The sequence below is a fragment of the Staurois parvus genome, unplaced genomic scaffold, assembly GCF_062004578.1.
Source record: "Staurois parvus isolate SC_StPar_1 unplaced genomic scaffold, SC_StPar_1.0 ptg000638l, whole genome shotgun sequence".
Taxonomy (NCBI): domain Eukaryota; kingdom Metazoa; phylum Chordata; class Amphibia; order Anura; family Ranidae; genus Staurois; species Staurois parvus.
This window is the reverse complement of record NW_028318434.1, coordinates 200,114-218,563: the sequence shown is the minus strand read 5'-3', so window position 1 is coordinate 218,563 and position 18,450 is coordinate 200,114. Positions and strand designations below refer to the sequence as shown.

General features: G+C 52.9%; 1 protein-coding gene across 2 annotated transcripts in view; it reads left to right on the top strand.

The window, feature by feature from the left end:
• The window catches only part of LOC149449063 (uncharacterized), a 128,750-nt gene that overhangs the window by 94,719 nt on the left and 15,581 nt on the right, over positions 1 to 18,450 (top strand). The window contains exon 1 of one of the 2 annotated variants that reach the window (XM_089693860.1): positions 6,120 to 6,511. The exons of the other annotated variant lie outside the window; for it this stretch is intronic. The gene's annotated coding sequence lies outside the window, so the exon portion shown is untranslated. Of the gene's footprint in view, positions 1 to 6,119; positions 6,512 to 18,450 lie in introns of those variants that run through there. 2 annotated transcript variants of the gene reach the window in all.

Genomic DNA, 18,450 nt, shown 5'->3' with positions numbered 1-18,450 from the left:
TTATTTTTGAAGTGATTGGCAATCTCAAGGGCAGTGAGTGAGGTGCTGGGTGGAGGTGGGGGTGGCGAGAGTAGAGAGTTGAAGGTGGAGAAGAGTCGGCAAGGATTGGAGGAGAGGGCCTTGATGAGGGTCAGGAAGTAGGCTTGTTTGGCTGCGTGGAGGGAGGAGGTGTAGGTGTGGAAGGCAGATTTGTAGCGGGTGAAGGCTTGTTGGGATTTGGTTTTGCACCATAGTTGCTCCAGGGCACGACTGTGTCGTTTGAGGGTTTTGGTGTGATCAGTGTGCCAGGGCTGGAGCGGTCGGGGTTTGATGTTGCGTGTGGTTAAAGGCGCTAGTGAGTCAAGGGCTGTTGAGAGCGCGTTGTTGTAGGCAGTCATAGCCAAGTCGGGGCAGGACAGAGAGGAGGATGCTGTCATGGAGTTGATCAGCTGCAGAGTGGAGGGGGGCAGGGTTAAGGTTGCGGAGGTTACGGCTGGTAGTAGTGTGACATTTGGAGGGGTAGGCGTTGGAGGACGAGGAGATAGAGAAGGTGATCAGGTTGTGGTCAGAGAGAGGGAAGGGGGTGTTAGTGAGGTTGTGGGGAGCGCAGCGGTTGGAGAAGACAAGGTCCAGGATGTTCCCATTGGAGTGGGTGGTGGATTGTATGCACTGTGCAAGTGCAAAATAGGAGGTTAAGTGGAGGAGATGGGATGTGGCCGGGTTGTCGAGGTTGACAGGGATGTTGAAATCCCCAAGGATGATGGTGGGTAGCTCAGAGGAGAAGAAGAAGGGTAGCCAGGTGGAAAAGTCATCCAGGAAGAAGGACACGGGTCCAGGAGGCCGATAGATTACGTTGGTGTCAGTGGAGTACTATGCCCTTACATTGGTGTCATTGGAGTAGTATGTCCTTACATTGGTGTCAGTGGAGTAGTACCTCACTTACATTGGTGTCAATGGAGTAGTATGTCTCTTACATTGGTGTCAGTGGAGTAGTACCCTCACTTACATTGGTGTCAATGGAGTAGTATGTCCCTTACATTGGTGTCAGTGGAGTAGTACCTCACTTACATTGGTGTCAGTGGAGTAGTATGTCCTTACATTGGTGTCAGTGGAATAGTATCTATCTTACATTGGTGTCAGTGGAGTAGTATCTCTCTTACATTGGTGTCAGTGAAGTAGTATGTCCTTACAACATTGGTGTCAGTGGAGTAGTATGTCCTTACATTGGTGTCAGTGGAGTAGTATATCTCTTACATTGGTTTCAGTGGAGTAGTATGTCCTTACATTGGTTTCAGTGGAGTAGTATGTCCCATACATTGGTGTCAGTGGAGTAGTATGTCCCATACATTGGTGTCAGTGAAGTAGTATATCTCTTACATTGGTTTCAGTGGAGTAGTATGCCCCATACATTGGTGTCAGTGGAGTAGTATGTCCCATACATTGGTGTCAGTGGAGTAGTATGTCCTTGACAACCACCGGGCCAGGGTTGTATGGAAGAGGCCATTGTCTCCATTGGTTTGGTGACACCATCCTAATGTCAAGGTCACTTGGTCTGGTAAGCCATTGTGGGGCCCCTCCTAACCTTCCTATCAGATCTATGGGTACGGTATGGATTTGGGGGGGAGGGGGGTATGGATTGGGGGGGAGGGGTCCTGCTGCAGTCAGTTCCATACATTGTACAGATGGGGGACTTTGCAGGAAGTTTAGGGGACCCCCTCCCCTCCCCCCCAGGAATGAGGTTTAAAGGAATATTTCATTTTTTTCCTTTTAGCGATGAAGACTGATTGCCCCTTTAAGAACGGTACTTTGTGACTACATTTCCTTGATCCCTGTCCCCGAGGGCCCCCCGGAGCCCCAGACCCCTTTTGTGGCCAATACCTGGCATAGAAGCCTTCACCATGGGCACAGGTCAGGTGCGATGCTTCGGCCAATCACAATCGGGTCAGGGCGCAGTGCATTGTGGGACATGGTTGGCCCTCTCCAAACACAAGGAACATCCAGCCGGACACTATAGTAGACCCACCAAACCTGGGTGTGTAGACAGCAATGTCTCCTCCGTAGTGATTGGCTGACCTCCCCCGTAGTGATGGGCTGACCTCCCCCCGTAGTGATGGGCTGACCTCCCCCGTAGTGATGGGCTGACCTCCCCCGTGTTCACTTCTCCATGGAACGTTCCACCCTAATGAACGATCCACCACCAATCTCCAACTCAATGCAAGTCTATGGGACCACAACTTGTCCATTCACAAGGGCCCATTGTGAAGGTGAATATGCCAGTTATTGGCCATGAAAGGGGTGCGGGGGTCCCCACATCAGGGACATTGGCTTCCAAAAAGTAACATTTTGATAGGAGCAGTACATTAAAAAAAAGAGATATCCCTTTAAATATCATGCCGGGGGGAGGGGATAAATTACCCGTGACTATGTATCATCTGTACAATGTATGGATTTTATTTAAAAAAAAAAGGTTAGGAGGGCCCCCCAATCCATAGCACACCCATTAGGTGTGGTAGGAAGGTTAGGAGGGACCCCCCCAATCCATAGCAGACCCATTAGGTGTGGCAGAAAGGTTAGGAAGACCCCCCCAATCCATAGCAGACCCATTATGTGTGGTAGGAAGTCTAGGAGTGCCCCTGAATCCATAGCAGACCCATTAGGTGTGGTAGGAAGGTTAGGAGGGACCCCTCAATCCATAGCAGACCCATTAGGTGTGGTAGGAAGGCTGGGAGTGCTCCCCAATCCATAGCAGACCCATTAGGTGTGGTAGGAAGGTTAGGGGGGCCCCCCAATCCATAGCAGACCCATTAGGTGTGGTAGGAAGGTTAGGAGGGCCCCCCAATCCATAGCAGACCCATTAGGTGTGGCAGGAAGATTAGGAGGGACCCCCCAATCCATAGCAGACCAATTAAGTGTGGTAGGAAGGTTAGGGGGGGCCCCCAATCCGTAGCAGACCCATTAGGTGTGGAACGAAGTTGAGGAGGACCCCCCCAATCCATAGCAGACCCATTAGGTGCGGTAGAAAGCTTAGGAGGGACCCCTAATCCATAGCAGACCCATTAGGTGTGGTAGGAAGGTTAGGAGGCCCCCCCAATCCATAGCAGATCCATAAGATGTGGTAGGAAGGTTAGGAGGGACCCCAATCCATAGCAGACCCATTAGGTGTGGTAGGAAGGTTAGAAGGGACCCCCAATCCATAGCAGACCGATTAGGTGTGGTAGGAAGGTTAGGAGGGCCCCCCAATCCATAGAAGACCCATTAGGTAAGGAAGGAAGGTTAGGGGGGCCCCCCAATCCATAGCAGACCCATTAGGTGTGGTTGGAAGGTTAGGAGGGCCCCCCAATACATAGCAGACCCATTAGGAGTGGTAGGAAGATTAGGAGGGTCCCCCAATCAATGGCAGACCCATTAGGTGTGGTAGAAAGGTTAGGAGGGCCCCCCAGTCATGAACAGACCTATTAGGTGTGGTAGGAAGGATAGAAGGACCCCCCAATCCGTAGCAGACCCATTAGGTGATGTAGGAAGGTTAAGAGCCCCCCCAATCCATAGCAGACCCATTAGGTGTGGCAGGAAGGTTAGGAGGGACCCCCAAATCCATAGAAGACCCATTAGTTGTGGTAGAAAGGTTAGGAGGGCCCCCCAATCCATAGCAGACCGATTAGGTGTGGTAGGAAGGTTAGGAGGGCCCCCCAATACATAGCAGACCCATTAGGTGTGGTAGGAAGGTTTTGAGGGACCCCCCAATCCATAGCAGATCCATTAGGTGTGGTAGGAAGGTTTTGAGGGACCCCCCAATCCATAGCAGACCCATTAGGTGTGGTAGGAAGTTTAGGAGGGCCCCCCAATCCATAGCAGACCCATTAGGTGTGATAGGAAGGTTAGGAGGTCCCCCCAATCCATAGCAGACCAATTAGGTGTGGTAGGAAGGTCAGGAGGGCCCCCCAATCCATAGCAGACCCATTAGGTGTGGTAGGAAGGTTAGGAGGGCCTCCCAATCCATAGCAGACTTTTTAAGAAGCCAGGACCCTTTAGGCCTGGTGGGACTTTTAATGGGAACCCCACCCCTAAATAATGGGGGGAGCGAGGGGTCCCCCCAAATTCTTACCAGACCCTTGATCTGAACACAGACCTGACAGACCAGGAAAGGGGGGAGGGGAGGACTGAGCACACACCCTCCCTGTGGCAACGTACCCTCAGTATTGAGATGGTGTCCCCAAACCGATGAGGGCAAGGACCTCTTCCCCACCACCCTGGCCTGGTGGTTGTGGGGGTAAGCTGTGGGGGGGCTCATTAGTATCAGGGTACCCCTTTAAATAAGGGGGCACCCTGATGCTGCCCCCCCTTGTGAATGAGTAAGGGGTGAAAAATAAAGACGCCAGACTTTGAACAATTCCTTTATTGAACAAAAATCACAACAGTTTATGACGAATCCTTTATTAGTAATAAAAAAGACAAACAATGTTTCCATCGTTGTAATCCATCGTCAGACGACGCCCACTGACCCGCCCAGCACTCGCTGCAATGCGACAACAGGTCTGACATTTGGTGGTCAGATGTCAAGAAATAGGCGTGGCTAGCGGTGACGTGGGCTTTGTCCGCTGCGGTGGAAGGAGAAGTATGATCCGGGGTGACAGAGGAGGAGGTGGATGAGGATGGCTGACTTCTCCCCTCCCCCACCTCTTCTGCATGTTCTGGCTCAATAACACGGCCAGCAGAGGAAACAAAGGCCAGGCGTGCCCTGCCTGCACCATGTCCACCACCACCACTTGTCACAGTGGGTACACAGGCTGCCCGCCCTCTCTGAGCTGCCTGGGAGACCCCGCCTTTCCTTTCCGACATGATGGCGACTTTTTGGGGGATTTTTATGACTTTTTATCTCAGAGTGTGGGATGGGAATTTGGTGCTCGGGTGCAATACGCCTGCGCTTGGTGCACTATAAACCCTTTTATTATTGTTCGGGGGAACAGCAATTATGGGGAATTTATTTTATTGCTGCTGTAAAACAATGAAGAAAACCCCAAAAACCCGACTGGTGACACCGAAGGAGGAGCCGCAATTCTGGGGAAATGTTTGTAGAAAAGATAATAGAGCGAGCGCTAAATGCAGTATATGAAATTACAATGATATATATTCAAATGAATGAAAAGCAGCCGGCACTCGGGTATAGGTCACAGTCCCAGAATCACAATTGCTAAAATATTAGTGCAGCGCTAAAAAATGCATGTCATAAATTCCATAAACGCATGTGTGAGTAAAGTGCTGAAAGTGCAATATTAATAGAACTAGTTCAAGATGACATAAAATGCCATAAAATACGTTCATCAATGGGTACACCCCTGAGGAGGTGTTATTACACGAAACGCGTTGGGTGGAGCCCTATTGCTGACCTCTAGCCGCCGCTGCTAATGAGCCGCGGCCATTTTGGTACTTTATTAATTTATGTATTTATTTTAGTACTCCACATGGATACGTTTTTATGTTACTTCCTATTATTACCTTACATAAAATACTACACTATAAGCACCTTTGTGGCTCCTGTGGCTGAGCTCATTCCCCCCAGGACCACCAGGCACCCACCCTGACGGATGGACGGATGACCCCGTAGCTGTCAGCATACCGCTGCACCCCCAGATGTGCCATGTATTCTAATCAATGCACATTATAATTGATGGTCTGGTGAGTGTACGTCCGTCCCGGGGGGGGATTTCCTTTTACAAGCTTTTACACCGTTACTCTTCCCGGATAACGTCACGGCCAATCATAGGCATCTCTTCAGCTGATATCTTTGCACAAGAGACGTTTTACATTCACAAATGCTCTGATGAACTTCTTTTATTGCATTTTATGTCATCTTGAACTAGTTCTATTAATATTGCACTTTCAGCACTTTACTCACATATGCGTTTAAGTCACATGCGTTTATGGCATTTATGACGTGCATTTTTTAGCTCTGCACTCATATTTTAGAAACTGAAGAAATGTTGTATCTATCAGCTGGTGAATGTTCTGCACGGCTCTGGATCCGGGAACGTTGTGCAGCTGTTGTTCTGTCTGTCCTCCTCTCTGCCATGGACAGCTACTACCCCCCCTCCTGAATTTACCACCCCCCACCTGACACCACACTTCATTCCAGCCTGAGAAATCACCGAGACCCCATTCTCCTAGTCCGATCCCACCGTACACACCATGAGAATATCGGAGGAATGAGCGTTCGGTTTCTGCATGCTGGTCTCATATGGGAAATGAAGAGATCACTCAGCCAATGGAAATTCCCAGAAGACAGAACCCAACTTGGGAAGTGATGTCATGTGTTGTATTTCCGGATGGAAACTCGGCTGATTAACCCACAGTCAGAAGTCAGAAGAGAGGAGGTACCCAACCAGAGAGGAGGAACCCAACCAGAGGAGAGGAACCCGACCAGAGAGGAGGAACCCGACCAGAAGAGAGGAACCCAACCAGAGAGGAGGAACCCAACCAGAGGAGAGTTATCAGCGGAGCTCCACTTCCACCTCCAGAACAGAACACCATCAGCCAGGTATTAATTTCCCAATTCACCCCACTAACCCCCATCCACCCCTCTGTCCCCCCACTGCCTCCCATCAACCCCCCTGTCCCTCCACTGCCTCCCATCAACCCCTCTGTCCCCCACTTCCCCCTGTCCTCCCCTCTGTCCCCCCACAGCCCCATCCACCCCTTTGTAACCCCATTCTGCCCTCTGTTCCCCCACTATCCCCCTGTGCACCCATTTGTCCCCCACTGCCCCCCTGTACACCCCATTGTCCACCTCTCTGCTCCCTGTCCTCATCTCTGTCCTCCCTGTCCTCCCATTATTATTATTATTATTATACAGTATTTATAAAGCGCCGATAGTTGGCTCAGCGCTGTACATTACAAAGGGGGACAGAACATGTGACAGAACAATACCAATACAATACAAAACATGAGGGGATTGAGGGCCCTGATCCTTGGAGCTTACAATCTAGGAGGGAGGGGATGGTGGCACAGGAGGAGATAGCTGTGGGGGATGGAGTGGTAGGAAGAGTGGAGGAGGTCGGCAAGTTAGCAGGGGGTGGTGTAGGCTTCCCTGAAGAGATGGGTTTTCAGGGTGCGCCTAAAGGAGAGGAGAGTAGGTGATAATCTGATGGGTTGGGGCAAGGAGTTCCAGAGGATGGGTGACACCCTGGAGAAGTCCTGGAGGCGGGCATGGGAGGAGTAGACCAGGGAACTAGAGAGAAGGAGGTCTTGTGAGGAGCGGAGTGTGCGTGATGGGCGGTACTTGGATATTAGGTCAGTGATGTAGTTCGGGGCAGTATGGTGGACGGCTTTGTACGTCAGTGTTAGGATTTTGAATTTGATCCGTTGTGCAATCGAAAGCCAGTGGAGGGATTGGCAGAGGGGGGTGGAGGACACTGAATGGAGGCCAGTGGAGGGATTGGCAGAGGGGGGTGGTGGAAACGGAGCGGTTGGAAAGGTGAATGAGTCTGACAGCCGTATTCAGGATGGACTGAAGCGGGGATAGCCAGCGGCGAGGCAGGCCAGTGAGGAGGGAGTTGCAGTAGTTGAGTAGTGATATGATGAGGGAGTGGATGAGCTGTTTAGTGGTTTCTGGGGTTAGGAATGTGCGGATTTTGGCGATGTTGCGGAGGTGGAGTCTGCATGAGTTTGTTAAAGATTGGACTTGGGGCTGGAAGGATAGGTTGGAGTCCAAAATGACACCAAGTACTCTGGCCTGCAGGGCGGGTTTGATGGTAGCGTTGTTCGATGTGATAGAGAAGTCAATGGGAGTGGTGTCCGGGCTGGGGGGAAGACAAGAAACTCGGTTTTGGAGAGGTTCAGTTTAAGGAAGTGGAGCGACATCCAGTCTGATATGTCGCTCAGTAGGTGTGTGATTCGGGCGGAGACCGAGGGGGTGAGGTGGGGGGTTGGGAGATAGATTTGTATGTCGTCGGCATAGAGGTGGTAGTTGAAGCTGTGAGAGTGTATGAGTTGGCCAAGGGAGGAGGTGTAGATGGAGAAGAGAAGGGGCCCGAGGACAGAGCCTTGAGGGACCCCAACAGAGAGGGGGAGTGAGAGGGAGGTGGTAGCATTATAGGTAACGCTGAAGGAGCGTTGTGACAGGTAGGATGAGAGCTAGGAGAGAGCAGAATCTCTGAGGCCGAGGGAGTGTAGTTTTTTGAGGAGGAGGGGGTGGTCGACTGTGTTGAAGGCCGCAGAGAGGTCAAGGAGTAGGAGCACTGAATAGTGGCCATTAGCTTTGGCGGTTAGCAGGTCGTTGGAGAGTTTGAGTAAGGCAGTTTCCCATCTGTTCCCCCACTGCTCCATGTCCACCCCTCTGTCCCCTCACTGTCCCCCTGTCCACCCCTCTGTCCCCTCACTGTCCCCACAGCCCTCCATGCACCCCTCTGTCCCCCTAATGCCCCCATCCACTCCACTGTCCCCCCATTGCCCCCATCTACCCACCCATTGCCCCCCTGTACCCTCACTACCCCCCGTCCACCCCTCTGTTCCTCCACTGCCTCCCTGTCCTCTCCTCTGTCCTCCCCTGTCCACCCCTCTATCCACCTACTGCCCCCCGTCCCCAGCTCTGCCCTCCCACTACCCCCTGTCCACCTGTCTTTCCCCCCACTGCTCCTCATCCACCCCTCTATCCCTCTACTATCCCCCTGTCCACCCCTCTGTTCTCCCACCTCCCCCCCTCTGTCCCCAACTGTCCCCCTGTCCACCACTCTGTCCCCCCACAGCCCCCCTGTCCTCCAACTGCCCATGTCCATCTATCTGTCCCCCACTGCCCCCCTGTCCACCCCTCTATCCCTCCACTATCCTCCTGTCCACCCATCTGTTCCCCACTGTCCCCCTGCCCCTCCCTCTGTCCTCAAGTCCACCACTCTTTCCCCCATCTGCCCCATTCATCTATCTGTCCCCCACTGTCCCCCTGTCCACTGCTTTGTCCCCCACTGTCCCCCCATCCACCCCTTTGTTCCCAAACTGCCCCTGTCCACCTCTCTGACCCCCCACTGCCCCACTGTCCACCCAACTGTCCCCTCACTGCCCCTACTGCCCTCCATACACCCTTCTGTCCCCCCACTGCCCTCTGTTTTCCCCTCACTGCCCCCCATCCACCCCTCTGTCCCCTTACTGCCTTCCTGTCCACCTCTCTGTCTCCCCACTTCCTCTCCACCCCTCTGGCTCCCCATTGCTCCCCTGTCCCACCACTACCCCCGTCCACTCCTCTATCACTCCAATGTCCCCCAGTCCCCCCCTCTGTCCCCCACTATCCCTCTGTCTCCCCCCACTGCCCCCCTGTCCCCCTCTTCCACCACTTTGTCACCCCACTGCCCCTCATCCACCACTCTGTCCCCCCACTGCTCCCCTGTCCCCCATCTATCCCCAACTGTCCCCCTGTCCACCGCTCTGTCCCTACTCTGTCCCCCCATCCACTCCTCTGTCCCCCCACTGCCCCCGTCCACCCCTCTGTCCCCCCACTGCCCCCCTGTCCACCTCTCTGTCCCTCCTCTGTCCACTCATGGCCCCCACTGCCCCCATCCACCCCTCTGTCCTCCTACTGCCCCCGTCCACCTCTCCGTCCCCCCATTGCCCCCTGTCCACCTCTCTCTCCCCCCCTCTGTCTGCTCATGGCCCCCACTGCCCCCCATCCACCCCTCTGTCCTCCTACTTCCCCCCTGTCCATCCCTCTGTCTCCCCACTGCTTCTGTCCACCCCTCTGTCCAACCACTGCCCCCCTGTCCACCCTTCTGTCTCCCCACTACCCCCTGTCCACCCCTCTATCTCCCCACTGCCTCCCTGTCCTCCCCTCTGTCCCCCCTCTGCCCCCTCTGCCCACCTCTCAATCCACCTGCTGCCCCATTTCCAGCTTTGCTCTGTGTATTCAGAATTCCCCGCCATGTCATGCCTCTTTCTATGCTTTCAGATATAGGTGACCCAGTTGGTGAGAACTTTTATGGGGCTCTCAGGGTATGCCCACCCCCCTGTCAGGGGCCCCCACATTGGTTCCTGGACTCACCCATTCCTCTCTTACAGTGGGAGCAGGAGGTGATCGGGGAAAATCCTCTCCCTGATCCCTCTGCGGGTAATGAACCCCAAAGTCACTTGTATCACTTCAGGGTCACAGCTGTAATTTCCTGGCTGCTGCAGCTGTGGATGCAGCTAATCAAGCACAATTTGTGGTTGATCAGCTGCATTGGAGGGCAAGGGAGACATTGGGGGTCCAATAGACATCCAATGTCTCCATAAAGAGGACCTTTCACCTGCTCATGCTACCACATAGCTGACTTGCTAAATCCTGAGTAAACAAAAAATAAAATAAATGTTAAAAAATGTTGAGTCTCCGGCATTCACCCGTGTCCATATCATGATACAAACGCCCAGCGTGTATGGAGACATAAATGGTGTCACACATGTGAGGTGTCAGCGCACACGTCACAGGGACATGAAGAATTGTAGAACCATCATACATGACGATGACCTGTAAAGGCTTTTAAAGGGTGATTTGTGGTGAATGTTTGGAGGCCATAGATTTGTGTGATTTCCCAGGCGGATGCAGTTCTAAGGATGGACATGTTTGGTATCTATTTACTCCATGCAGCCCCATCTTTTATATTTCACCAACAAATTGGGGATTTTATTGTGTTTGCACTAAAATCATTTCAGTGTATTTTTTTACTGAAAACTTGGGTTTGATGAAATAGCCGAGCAAATATTGTGCGCCATAAAAAGTGTGACTGCTGCCTCTTCATTCTTCAGGGTCTCTGCTTTCTGAGAATAGAGAGCTGATTGGTGGGTTTCCAGTCATTCATAGTAAACAATGGCGGCTGATGCAATCTTTCACGCCGCACAATATTTGCTCGGCTGTTCATCAAATGCGTATTTCCAGGAACAAATACAATGAATCTTAGTGACACCAACACAATATTTCTCCTCATTGTTAGGAAGATAGAAAAGATGATGTGATGAGAAAATAGATACCAAACGTGTCAAAGCTGAAAATTGTGCGTACCCAGGAGAGAGTGAGAAACTGCAGTACCTAAAATCTTCCATAGGTGGCACTTTCAAAGCTTTTCCAGGTCATCAGTTTAGAGTTCCCCTTGAATAACACCCCGAAAATTATTGGTGTCAGTCAGATGTTGTCGGCGATACCTCACATGTGCCACACAATTGCTGTTTCTGTACACATGTGTGTCCTGTGCGCATGCTTGTATTCATGTGTGTGATGCGCACAAAGGACAGGTTTGGCTTACACTTTTTTAATTATTTTTATTGATTTTATTACAATTGGATTTTTCATAAAAAATTTTCATTTAACTTTATTACTATTACAAGGGGGATAACAAGAACATTTATAAATGGACCTCGGCAGACGAGGGGTTAATGAATGAGGTGAAGTCCTGCTGACCTCCATCATTCAATCATTGGCAAGCAATCTGCAGAGTCATAGTTCCTCACAATCACTATGATGAGGAAAGCTTCTCTGAAAGGTGCAACTTCCCTTGAAAAGTGAACAGCCTGTCTGCCTTTTGTAACCCCCCTCCCCCCCCCCTCTGTCTGTACACTGAACTGTCCATAATGCAGCTCTGGGGCCCGCTAATGATCCAGCACAGCTGACATACATGACATTCCTAATACCCCTCCCCCTCCTCTCCCACCATGCTTACTACAGGCCAGCACTCTACACTATCCCTCTGCACCCCTCCCCCCCCCTGCACACTGACACAGGAGGGGGGATGGTGAGGAACAAGGCAGGGGGGAACATGTTCTCATGTAAGATGACTGGATGAGAATTTGAGCTTCACACGGCCAGGATTGGACTTAGGAAATAAGATGTTTAGGTTTCATTATTTCACAGATAACAGACAGAAATACTGAGCAGACACAATGCACACCATGGAAGATGATTTTAATAAAAAGTAAAAATGTTTATTGAATGTTGCAGAAGGAACAATGTGCAAGAGGTATGGAGGGAACTGGGGAAAAGTCTCCTATGACAGACTGTATCCAGAATATAAATGGGGTTCAGATCATCCATGAAACTGGGGGTACTAAGCGTCAACTGTAACAAATATGTAAATGTGCAAATGGTCAAACTGCCATCCAACAAGAGAGGCCTCATAGTGGAGACTAAACAGAAGGCAGCTTCTTCAGGAGAGGTGAAGAATCAGCCTTCTTAGATCCTGAGATTCGCAGGGAAGAGCATGCTGTATTTCAGGCCCTTAGGCTCCATTCACATCTGAGCATAGCATTTTTTCACAAATTTTACAATTGTAGCATGTTTTTATACAGCATTTTTAGCCATTTTTGAGCTTTGGCTTTTCTGTGTTTTAGTTTTCCCATCAACTTTTAGTGTTATTTTTTTATTATTATTATTATTATTAGTAGTATTAATGTATTATTATTTAGTTTTCTGTTAGGGTGAGGGGTAAGATTAGGGTTAGGATTAGGGGTTAGCGTTTGGGTTGGGGTCAGTATTTTATTTCTTATTTCTTCTTATTAATTTATTTATATTATTTCATTTATTGTTTTCTTTTTTTTCTTTCTATTTATTTTTTTGTAAAGGTGGTAATAATAATAATAATAATAATATTAATAATAAATGTAAAATAAATACACAAATACATTAACCACTTGCCCTCCAAAGGATTTACCCCCCATAATGACCACTCCTATTTTTGCTACTCAGCGCTGCACTAATTCAACTGACAATTGTGCGGTCGTGCAACACTGCACCCAAATTAAATATCCGTCCTTTCTTCACACAAATAGAGCTTTCTGTCGGTGGGATGTCATCACCTGTGCGCTTTTTATTTTTCAAGCTATAAACAAAAATTTTGAAGAAAAACAATATTTTTTACTTTTGGCTATAAAAAATATAAAGTAACCTCAGAGTTAGTTATAAATTTCACCAAAATGTCTCCCGCTCCATGTTTATGGGAAAAGGACCCCAAAAAGTGGATATTGATTGCTTTGTGTGGCCGTTATATCGTCTGCAGACTATGGAGAGATCATGGGGTGTACACAGCTTGTACTTCTCACTGCACAGCACATTTCTGGGGGGCTAAGATACCAGAACACCCCAAAATACCAGGACACCCCCAATACCAGGACACCCCCAAATACCAGGATGGGACACCCCCAAATACCAGGACACCCCCAAATACCAGGACAGGACAAATACCCCCAAATACCAGGACACCCCCAAATACCAGGACAGGACAAACACACCCAAATACCAGGACAGGACAGGACACCCCCAAATACCAGGACAGGACAAATACCCCCAAATACCAGGACAGGACAAATACCCCCAAATACCAGGACAGGACAAGCACCCCAAATACCAGGACAGGTCAAACACCCCAAATACCAGGACAAGACACCACCAAATACCAGGACAGGACAAACACCCCAAATACCAGGACAGGACAAACACCCCAAATACCAGGACTGGACAAACACCCCCAAATACCAGGACAGGACAAACACCCCCAAATACCAGGACAGTACAAACACCCCCAAATGTAAGGACAGTACAAACACCCCCAAATACCAGTACAGTGCAAAAAACCCCAAATACCAGGACAGTACAAATCCCCCAAATACCAGGATAGTACAAACACCCCCAAATACCAGGATAGTACAAACACCCCCAAATACCAGGACAAACCTCCAAATACCAGGACAGTATAAACACCCCCAAATGTCAGAATAGTACAAACACCCCCAAATACTAGGACAGTACAAACACCCCCAAATGTCAGGACAGTACAAACACCCCCAAATACCAGGACAGTACAAATACCAGGATAGTACAAACACCCCCAAATACTGGGACAGTACAAACACCCCCAAATACCAGGATAGTACAAACACCCCCAAATACCAGGACAGTACAAACACCCCCAAATGTCAGGATAGTACAAACCCCCCAAATACCAGGACAGTACAAATACCAGGATAGTACAAACACCCCCAAATACCAGGACAGTACAAACACCCCCAAATACCAGGATAGTACAAACACCCCCAAATGTCAGGATAGTACAAACCCCCCAAATACCAGGACAGTACAAACACCCCCAAATGTCAGGACAGGACAAACCCCCCAAATACTAGAATAGACAACACACTATGTTTTATATTTTTGTGTGATTAACCCCTAAAATATCCATACCAGACTCAAAGTGTCTTTCATGCATTTTTTGGGGGGCTCTTTCATGGAGCAGATGCCATGCAAGGAGTGTCACCCCAGAAACAGCGGTGTAGACATGACCCGTCATTACTGGGGTCACTCATATACAAGGTGTGAAGTGACAGAATTTAGGGGAAATACAAGAATCAGCAAAACCCCTCATTGTTTCCCTGTCAACCCCACAACCCCCTGTCCTCCCTACTGTCCCCCACACTTCCCCCTGTCCTCCCTACTGTCCCCCACAATGCCTCCTGTCCTCCCTACTGTCCCTACAATGCCTCCTGTCCTCCCTACTGTCCCCCGCACTGCCCCCTGTCCTCCCTACTGTCCCCCACACTTCCCCTGTCCTCCCTACTGTCCCTACAATGCCCCCTGTCCTCCCTACGGTCCCCCACAATGCCCCCTGTCCTCCCTACTGTCCCCCACACTGCCCCCTGTCCTCCCTACTTTAACCCGCACTGCCTCCTGTCCTCCCTACTGTCCCCAACACTGCCTCCTGTTCTCCCTACTGTCCCCCACACTGCCCCCTGTCCTCCCTACTGTCCCCCACACTGCCCCCTTTCCCCCCTACTGTCCCCCACACTGCCCCCTGTCCTCCCTACTGTCCCTCACACTGCCCCCTGTCCTCCCTACTGTCCCCCACACTGTCCCCTTTCCCCCTACTGTCCCCCACACTGCCCCCTGTCCTCCCTACTGTCCCTCACACTGCCCCCTGTCCTCCCTACTGTCCCCCTCAATTTCTCTTGTCCTCCCTACTGTCCCCCACACTGCCCCTTGTCCTCCCTACTGTCCCCCAAACAGCCCTCTGTCCTCACTACTGTCCCCCACACTGCCACCTGTCCTCCCTACTGTCCCCACACTGCCCCCTGTCCTCCCTACTGTCCCCCACAATGTCCCCTATTCTCCCTACTGTCCCCCACACTGCCCCCTGTCCTCCCTACTGTCCCCCACACTGCCCCCTGTCCTCACTACTGTCCCCCACACTGCCACCTGTCCTCCCTACTGTCCCTCACACTGCCCCCTGTCCTCCATACTGTCCCCCACACTTCCCCTTGTCCTCCCTACTGTCCCCCACACTGCCCCCCGTCCTCCATACTGTTCCCCACCCTACCCCCCGTCCTCCCCACTGTCCCCCACACTACCCCTCGTCCTCCCTATGGTCCCCCACACTGACCCCTGTCCTCCCTACTGTCCCTCACACTGCCCCCTGTCCTCTCTACTGTCCCCCACACTGCCCCCTGTCCTCCCTACTGTCCCCCACACTTTCCCTTGTCCTCCCTACTGTCCCTCACACTGCCCCCTGTCCTCCCTACTGTCCCCCATACTGACCCCTGTCCTCCCAACTGTCCCCCACACTGCCCCCTGTCCTCCCTACTGTCCCCCACACTGCCCCCTGTCCTCCCTACTGTCCCCCACACTTTCCCTTGTCCTACCTTCTGTCCCCCACACTGCCCCCTGTCCTCCCTACTGTCCCCCACACTGCCCCCCGTCCTCCATACTGTCCCCCACACTACCCCCCGTCCTCCCCACTGTCCCCCACACTACCCCCCGTCCTCCCTACGGTCCCCCACACTGCCCCCTGTCCTCCCTACTGTCCCTCACACTGCCCCCTGTCCTCCCTACTGTCCCCCACACTTTCCCTTGTCCTCCTTTCTGTCCCCCACCCTGCCCCCTGTCCTCACTACTGTCCCCCACACTGACCCCTGTCCTCCCAACTGTCCCCCACAATGCCCCCTGTCCTCCCTACTGTCCCCCACACTGCCCCCTGTCCTCCCTACTTTAACCCGCACTGCCTCCTGTCCTCCCTACTGTCCCCCACACTGCCCCCTGTACTCCCTACTGTCCCCAACACTGCCTCCTGTCCTCCCTACTGTCCCCCACACTGCCCCCTGTCCTCCCTACTGTCCCCCACACTGCCCCCTGTCCTCCCTACTGTCCCCCACACTGCCCCCTTTCCCCCCTACTGTCCCCCACACTGCCCCCTGTCCTCCCTACTGTCCCTCACACTGCCCCCTGTCCTCCCTACTGTCCCCCACACTGCCCCCTTTCCCCCTACTGTCCCCCACACTGCCCCCTGTCCTCCCTACTGTCCCTCACACTGTCCCCTGTCCTCCCTACTGTCCCCCACACTTCCCCTTGTCCTCCCTACTGTCCCCCACACTGCCCCCTGTCCTCCCTACTGTCCCCCTCAATTTCTCTTGTCCTCCCTACTGTCCCCCACACTGCCCCTTGTCCTCCCTACTGTCCCCCACACAGCCCCCTGTCCTCACTACTGTCCCCCACATTGCCCCCTGTCCTCCCTACTGTCCCCCACAATGTCCCCTATTCTCCCTACTGTCCCCCACACTGCCCCCTGTCCTCCCTACTGTCCCCCACACTGCCCCCTGTCCTCCCTACTGTCCCCCACACTGCCCCCTGTCCTCACTACTGTCCCCCACACTGCCACCTGTCCTCCCTACTGTCCCTCACACTGCCCCCTGTCCTCCATACTGTCCCCCACACTTCCCCTTGTCCTCCCTACTGTCCCCCACACTGCCCCCCGTCCTCCATACTGTCCCCCACACTACCCCTCGTCCTCCCTATGGTCCCCCACACTGACCCCTGTCCTCCCTACTGTCCCTCACACTGCCCCCTGTCCTCTCTACTGTCCCCCACACTGCCCCCTGTCCTCCCTACTGTCCCCCACACTTTCCCTTGTCCTCCCTACTGTCCCTCACACTGCCCCCTGTCCTCTCTACTGTCCCCCACACTGCCCCCTGTCCTCCCTACTGTCCCCCACACTTTCCCTTGTCCTCCCTACTGTCCCCCACACTGCCCCCTGTCCTCCCTACTGTCCCCCACACTTTCCCTTGTCCTACCTTCTGTCCCCCACACTGCCCCCTGTCCTCCCTACTGTCCCCCACACTGCCCCCCGTCCTCCATACTGTCCCCCACACTACCCCCCGTCCTCCCCACTGTCCCCCACACTACCCCCCGTCCTCCCTACGGTCCCCCACACTGCCCCCTGTCCTCCCTACTGTCCCTCACACTGCCCCCTGTCCTCCCTACTGTCCCCCACACTTTCCTTTGTCCTCCTTTCTGTCCCCCACCCTGCCCCCTGTCCTCACTACTGTCCCCCACACTGCCACAAGTTCTCCCTACTGTCCCCCACACTGCCATCTGTCCTCCCTACTGTCCCCCACACTGCCCCCTGTCCTCAATACTGTCCCCCACACTTTCCCTTGTCCTCCCTACTGTCCCCCACACTGCCCCCTGTCCTCCCTACTGTCCCCTACACTGCCCCCTGTCACCCCAGAAACAGCAGTGTAGACATGACCCGTCATTACTGGGGTCACTCATATACAAGGTGTGGAGTGACAGAATTTAGGGGAAATACAAGAATCAGCAAAACCCCTCATTGTTTCCCTGTCAACCCCACAACCCCCTGTCCTCCCTACTGTCCCCCACACTTCCCCCTGTCCTCCCTACTGTCCCCACACTGCCCCCTGTCCTCCCTACTGTCCCCGGCAGTGCCCCCTGTCCTCCCTACTGTCCCCACAAAGCCTCCTGTCCTCCCTACTGTCCCCCGCACTGCCCCCTGTCCTCCCTACTGTCCCTACAATGCCCCCTGTCCTCCCTACTGTCCCCCATACTGCCCCCTGTCCTCCCTACTGTCCCCCGCAATGCCCCCTGTCCTCCCTACTGTCCTTCACACTTTCCCTTGTCCTCCCTTCATTCCCCCACACTGCCCCCTGTCCTCCCTACTGTCCCCCGCAATGCCCCCTGTCCTCCCTACTGTCCTTCACACTTTCCCTTGTCCTCCCTTCTGTCCCCCACACTGCCCCCTGTCCTCCCTACTGTCCCCCACACAGCCCCCTGTCCTCCCTACTGTCCCCCACACTGCCCCTGTCCTCCATACTGTCCCCCACACTTCCCCTTGTCCTCCCTACTGTCCCCCCACACTGCCCCCTGTCCTCCTTAATGTCCTCCACACTGCCCCCTGTCCTCCATACTGTCCCCCACACTGCCCCCTGTCCTCCATACTGTCCCCCACACTGCCCCCTGTCCTCCCTACTGTCCCCACAATGCCTCCTGTCCTCTCTGCTGTCCCCCACACTGCCCCCTGTCCTCCATACGGTCCCCCACAATGCCCCCTGTCCTCCCTACTGTCCCTACAATGCCCCCTGTCCTCCCTACGGTCCCCCACAATGCCCCCTGTCCTCCCTACTGTCCCACACACTTCCCCTTGTCCTCCCTACTGTCCCCCACAATGCCCCCTGTCCTCCCTACTGTCC